Below are 5875 nucleotides of genomic sequence, written 5' to 3'. Positions count from 1 at the left end.
CCATCTGAATTTAGGAATAGGCAGACAGGCACTCACCAAGTGGACAGAGAAAAATGAGGGAAAAATACACACACACACACACACACACACACACACATACACACCACACACACACACACACACCAACGGGTAGCCCAAGGTCTCAGCAGTCCTTGAGCACATGAATATTCCAACCCCCAAGAAGATGGCAATATTGTTCTCCGAACAACTGTAGACAAAACTCTGAGTCTCTCACACATCTGGAATGGCTCCTAACACAGCAGGGCATTTCCTAATGTACACACAGCTTTTTGCCAGAATTTGTTATTTTTTATTTCAGTTTTCTCAAGGCTAGCATTTTATTGCTTGTACCACAGCTCCATTTCTATCTTTTGCTGGTCACTTTCAAATCAGAATATAATGGACTTTTTTTTCTTGGTCTGCTTTCAAACCACAATCCTCAGATTTCATCTTTCTGATTAACTAGGATTAAAGACATGAGCCATCAGTGTGGCTTCTACTTTTTCCTCTATAGTTATCTAATGCACATACTTAGATAGTAATGTAAAACTGAGAGTATAGAAGCAAGATGTACAGTGATGATACTGTCCTGTCAGAAATTCAAGTTAGTAATGTAAATTTCTTCATAAGACCATAAAAAAAAATACCATGATACAGTGTAAGAGAACTCACTATTGAACATATGAGCTTTAAGAGCTTTCTAATAGATCCATTATTTATTGTTACCTAACATTATTAAAACATATGAGGCATTAGTAAAATAGAAGTCCTATGCATGACTACATAAATTCCTTGTTTTTTTAAAGACACTTGTTTTCATCTAAAAAAGTAGGCCTGTCTATTGTCTTCATGTGATTTTGATGATTGAAGGTGCTTAGTGAGAAGGTGAAAATGTATTAGTAGTCCTAAACTATCAATTCTCATTTTTTCTTCTTGGAGAATATAATGATCAAAGCAATAGTTCAGAATCAGCAAGCAATAGTTCAGAATCATGCTTCCAGTGCAAGTGGATCACCAGTAAGAAATCCTCAATACCATTTTACACAAAGTTTTGTCACAGATACAATCTGCCTGCCTTCTCTAGCTGCTTTACTAGCTTGGACCTATTTCTTCATTGTACAGGAAAAGTGTCATTCAACTGATTTCAGTCAGATCTGTTACTAGAATTACCAAGGATTTAGATTCTTGTCTGTAATTTGGTCAAAGCTATGTCTCTTTATGTAGGCTACTAAAAATGTATTTACTAATTTCAAGTAAATACATAAATTCTATTTCAATCTTTTTTAAAAAATACAATTTTGTTTGCTCTATCAATTGATGAGAGGCATGGATTTTGTGGCTAGCTAGGTCATTGAACATGTGTATCTCTCTTCCTTTCTCTATTTCATGGTTCTCATAGATAATATGATTGCTCCATAATTATCCTAATTTATTTTGCTTTTATATTTTTGGTTGTATCATTTCACTTTTTGCTCTGCCATTTCCCAAATCATTTATATAGAAGGCATTATTTCATATTTTCTCATTCCTAGAATAAGCTGCACATGAAGACATCACTGGTTCTCATTTTCAGTCTGTACCTTTGAATATGGAGGAACATCTTTCCTCTGTTCTCCATCAATTCCCTACTCTCCGGTTAGAATAATTTCGAATAGTAAAATTAGAAAAAGAGAATATAAATCATGATGAAAAAAATATGCAGAAAATTCACCGGATATTTCTGACCAGTTCAACCAATGTGAACTGTTAGGGAAATACATGGAAACCTCATTCCCACTGGCTCTCAAAGTCTCTGCTTAGTGAATTCTTAGAAAGATGAGGAACAAGATGAAAAAGTAAGGAATAGTATCAATTGCAAGACAAAAAATGGAGAAGGATCCAAGTAAATTTCTTCATTGGGCTACTGAAAATATTCAGCTTACTACAGTGCGGAAACTACTTTTCAAAAAGGCCACTCATGTGAATAATAGGGGATGGTGATGAGTATACCCTACTTCATCTGGAAGCCGACAGTGGACGCTTAGACATTGTCCATGAGTTGGTGCCTCAAGTGGCAAATGCAATAACTGTAGATGGCTGGACACCCCTGCACAGTGTATATATGCAGAATAATACCAGACCGGCTTCTTTCTTACTTCATCATGATACAGATACCAATGCCCTAACTAAAGGCCTCTTGACCCCCTTACATCTTGCTGCTGAGAATTGAGATAGCAAAGATACACTGGATCTCCTTCTGTTGAACCATTATATAAACCAGGCGTGAAGAACAATTAGAAGAAACTGCATTTGAAATTGCCCAAAGGATAAGTATTTATCACTACCTCTATGAAGCTGTGGAAGGCTGTACAAATTGTTCTCTTAAGTCCTAATGGTCGGGTTAAGTTTCTTAAATTTCAAAAATGCAAGTCCATCCTTTGTGACCATACAAAATATTTCCACAATCCAAATAAGGACAATATCTTTTTTTTTTTTTTGCTCGGTCATGGGGCTTGAACACTGGGCCTGGGCGCTATGCCTGTGCTCTTCAGCACAAGGTGAGTGCTCTACCGCTTGAGCCACAGCTTCACTTCCAGTTTTCTAGTGGTTTATTGGAGATAAGAGTCTCACGGACTTTCCTTCCCGGGCTGGCTTTGAACCGTGAGCCTTAGATCTCAGCGTCCTGAGTAGCTAGGATTACAGGAGTGAGCCACCAGTGCCCGGCAACACCAATACTTACTGTAAAAATTCATGAATTCCGTGGGATTCTTCCAAGTGAATTGCCTGCATTGGATGTCAAAATGAATTCAAGAGTTTTTGTATACATGTATAATGATTTCTGCAGAGTTTGTGATTTTTTAATCAGAAATAATTTTAACGTATCTGTTGAAATGAGTAGTACAGAATCTAAAGTATTTCTGGTGGTTGTCTGAAAAAGAATATTTTAAAATATTCTATATTCTATGTTTGCATAATGTTCATAATTTATTTTATTCTTTCCTAGATATACTTTGAATTCTATATTATTTTATAATATATAGGTTCATTAATGTGTCCTTTCAGATTGTATTCCATATAGAAAGTTTTAGATTCCTTTTTTGCCTAGGTCCTAATATTATTTTTCTTTGGGATAAAATGACAATTTTGTCTAATTTCAAAAGTTTTGTAAAGTTTATGCTATGTAAACGCCTTTCTGAGGTGAAGATTTAATACACTAATGCCAAACTAAATTTAATTTAAAGGAATTATGTTTGTTGTTACACTTGTTATTTTGTAATCAACTTTTTTTTTTTTTTTAGGTCTGGTCCTGGGGCCTGAACTCTGGGCCTGGGCGCTGTTCCTCAGCTCTTCAGCTCAAGGCTAGCGCTCTACCACTGAAGCCACAGCGCCACTTCCGGCTTTTTTCTTTTTGCTTATGTGGTGCTGAGGAATCGAACCCAGGGCCTTGAGCATGCAAGGCAAGCACTCTACCACTGAGTCACCTTCCCAGCCCTGTAATCAACTTTTTAATAACTGTTTTTCATTTCTTGCATCTGAAGAATGAAAAATACGGAATACTTCACAAATTTTCATATCATCCTTGTGCAATTGCCATGTTAATCTCTGTATTGTAATTTGGGAATACGTGCTGCTGAAGCATGTAGTATCTTCTAAATTTAAGTAGTTAGTGATGCAATCTTTATACAGGCTTATATCCGTGGGTGCCTACTTGGAACAAGGAAATCTTATTGTTCCTAACAATGCTATTATTTCCCTAAAATTCTGTGAATAGGGGAAAAATTACATGTTCAATCGATTGCTCACATTTGCAATTTTTTTTGTCAATGACAATTTTAAGTCTTTTTCATTTGGAATTTGTTCATACTTTCAATAATTTATAGCTAGGTCCAAAGGTGATGGCTTTTTCAAGTACTTATTGATCCAACTGAATTAGGTTTGTGGAGCTAATGGATTCAAAGTAAGCCTTGCTTAAGAGCTACTTATAACATACTGCAGCTGACATTTTCCCAAATGAGGTCTTACTGGCACAAATGTCTACCTGACCCTTTACTCTTCTCCCATGTAGGAACAGACCAATCAGAATATCTTACCCTGACAACATAGATTGTTTTACTTGAACAAAACTTAAATGTTACAAGGGATCATAGAGAGATGAACATTTCAGTCAGAAGTGTTCAGACTAGAAGGTATTTTATCAAAATATAATTGTTTATTATATCTAACATTTCAAAAGTAGCTAAAGCCAAGAAGGTGAAAAAATTGATCATATGCGTGATTAATTAATGTCCTGGCCTGTCTACCATCCAACCAGGCAGGAACTTACACCACTGCATTTCTATCACGAAATATTTTCATAGTTGCAGGAGAAGTCCAGATGTTTCTCCTCATTATTAGGCCTTTAATTGGTAATGTTTTAATGGTAAAGCTTTAGGTCCAACTCTATCAAACACTGAGGTAGAGATAATGGAATAATACTTTAAAACAGAGTTGCCTTTGATACTGTAACCACAATAGAACAATGCAAAACATGTGTCTTTTTCTTATATTATATAGTTATATATTTTATATTTATATGTGCTGATTTTATATTTCACACAGTGAAACTTACTAGAATTAGTTGATAATTTCACTAATAAATTAATGTTTATTTATTCCAATAAATAGAATAGGAATATAAATAATTAGGTTTAAAATGTATATTAGAATATATGAAGTATCAGAGCAATGTCTTTGGTATAAACTTGTGATACATTCTAACTGTTCTTGGTCTTCTGAATTCACATGGTAAAAAAAAACAATGTTGTTTTCCGCTAATCTAAAAGGGATTTTGCTCTGCTTCTCTGTTTATTGTTTTAACTCGCTGGTCCCAAACTGTTTTTCTCCATATTTCTGAAGCAATCCTACTAATTATGCCCAAATTTTGCTGATAAGGTGTCTAACAAATATTATTCTTCTGCATGATACAATGATTCCTAGGATCCCAGGTCCCAGTTATCGGCATCATCAGATAACAGAGGCAAGACTTCTCACCAAGGCCCATGCAACATGCCAACACAAAGTATTTGAAGATCCATCTCAAGTTCTAATTTCCTATATTTAAGGGCCCCAATTCCTTGAGATGCAGGAATTAGCAGTAAGCAATTGTGAAATGCACGGCAACTTAAAATGAAAGATGAGATCACAAAATTTGAGAGTATGTATGACAATTCAAACATTCAACTTACAGCTGACCAGCCCATATGAGTGAACAAGTTCACAAAGTGTGATAAGATTATTTTTAATATCCCTCCCCTATGATTAATGAAAGATTTTAGTCCTGCATAAGTGAGCCAAAAAGTAGTTCCTGGAAGGATAGATCGATAATTGGTCTACCAAGGCCCAGAAAAATTTACTTAGAGTTCAAATGTAATTCAGAAAAATATTGAGAAGATCCTTAGTGCTTCAAAACACTGGGACTTCAGTACAACATATTTCAGTGGTATAAAAATGTCACTCTCAAACCAATGATGATCTACATTTAATATTCTGAAAATTATTCCTTTTCAAATTAACTTTTTAAAATCACATTCGCCAAAATAACATTTGACAAGTAGATGATACTTAGTGACATTACAAGTTTTTCAAGTGTAGGGAGCAAGTTACAATAGAGTTGAATTATTTACCCAGCACTAATGCCCAATACGTTCAACCATTCATTAAAGTGTAGAAATAGTACCACCCACAATTTGTGTTTTTCAGTAAGGGCCTTCCAGAAATGTGTTAGATAGATCAGCCTCCCAAATTTCAAACCCAAATATTAGCTAATAAAGTCAATGTCATCATTTAATAAGGTACATTTTAAAAAGTCACAAGTAGTTGTCTTATCATATGTAATAATATGTTTTCCCTATCTGTC

General features: G+C 35.0%; 1 pseudogene; it reads right to left on the bottom strand.

Annotated features, from left to right (window-relative positions):
• Positions 1-3522: 3522 nt before the first annotated feature.
• LOC122115635 lies at positions 3523-3619 on the bottom strand (annotated as a pseudogene).
• Positions 3620-5875: the final 2256 nt, after the last annotated feature.

This window comes from Dipodomys spectabilis, unplaced genomic scaffold (genome assembly GCF_019054845.1).
Source record: "Dipodomys spectabilis isolate Male_0828 unplaced genomic scaffold, ASM1905484v1 ptg000122l, whole genome shotgun sequence".
Lineage (NCBI taxonomy): Eukaryota > Metazoa > Chordata > Mammalia > Rodentia > Heteromyidae > Dipodomys > Dipodomys spectabilis.
This window is presented reverse-complemented; position numbering and strand designations above follow the sequence as displayed.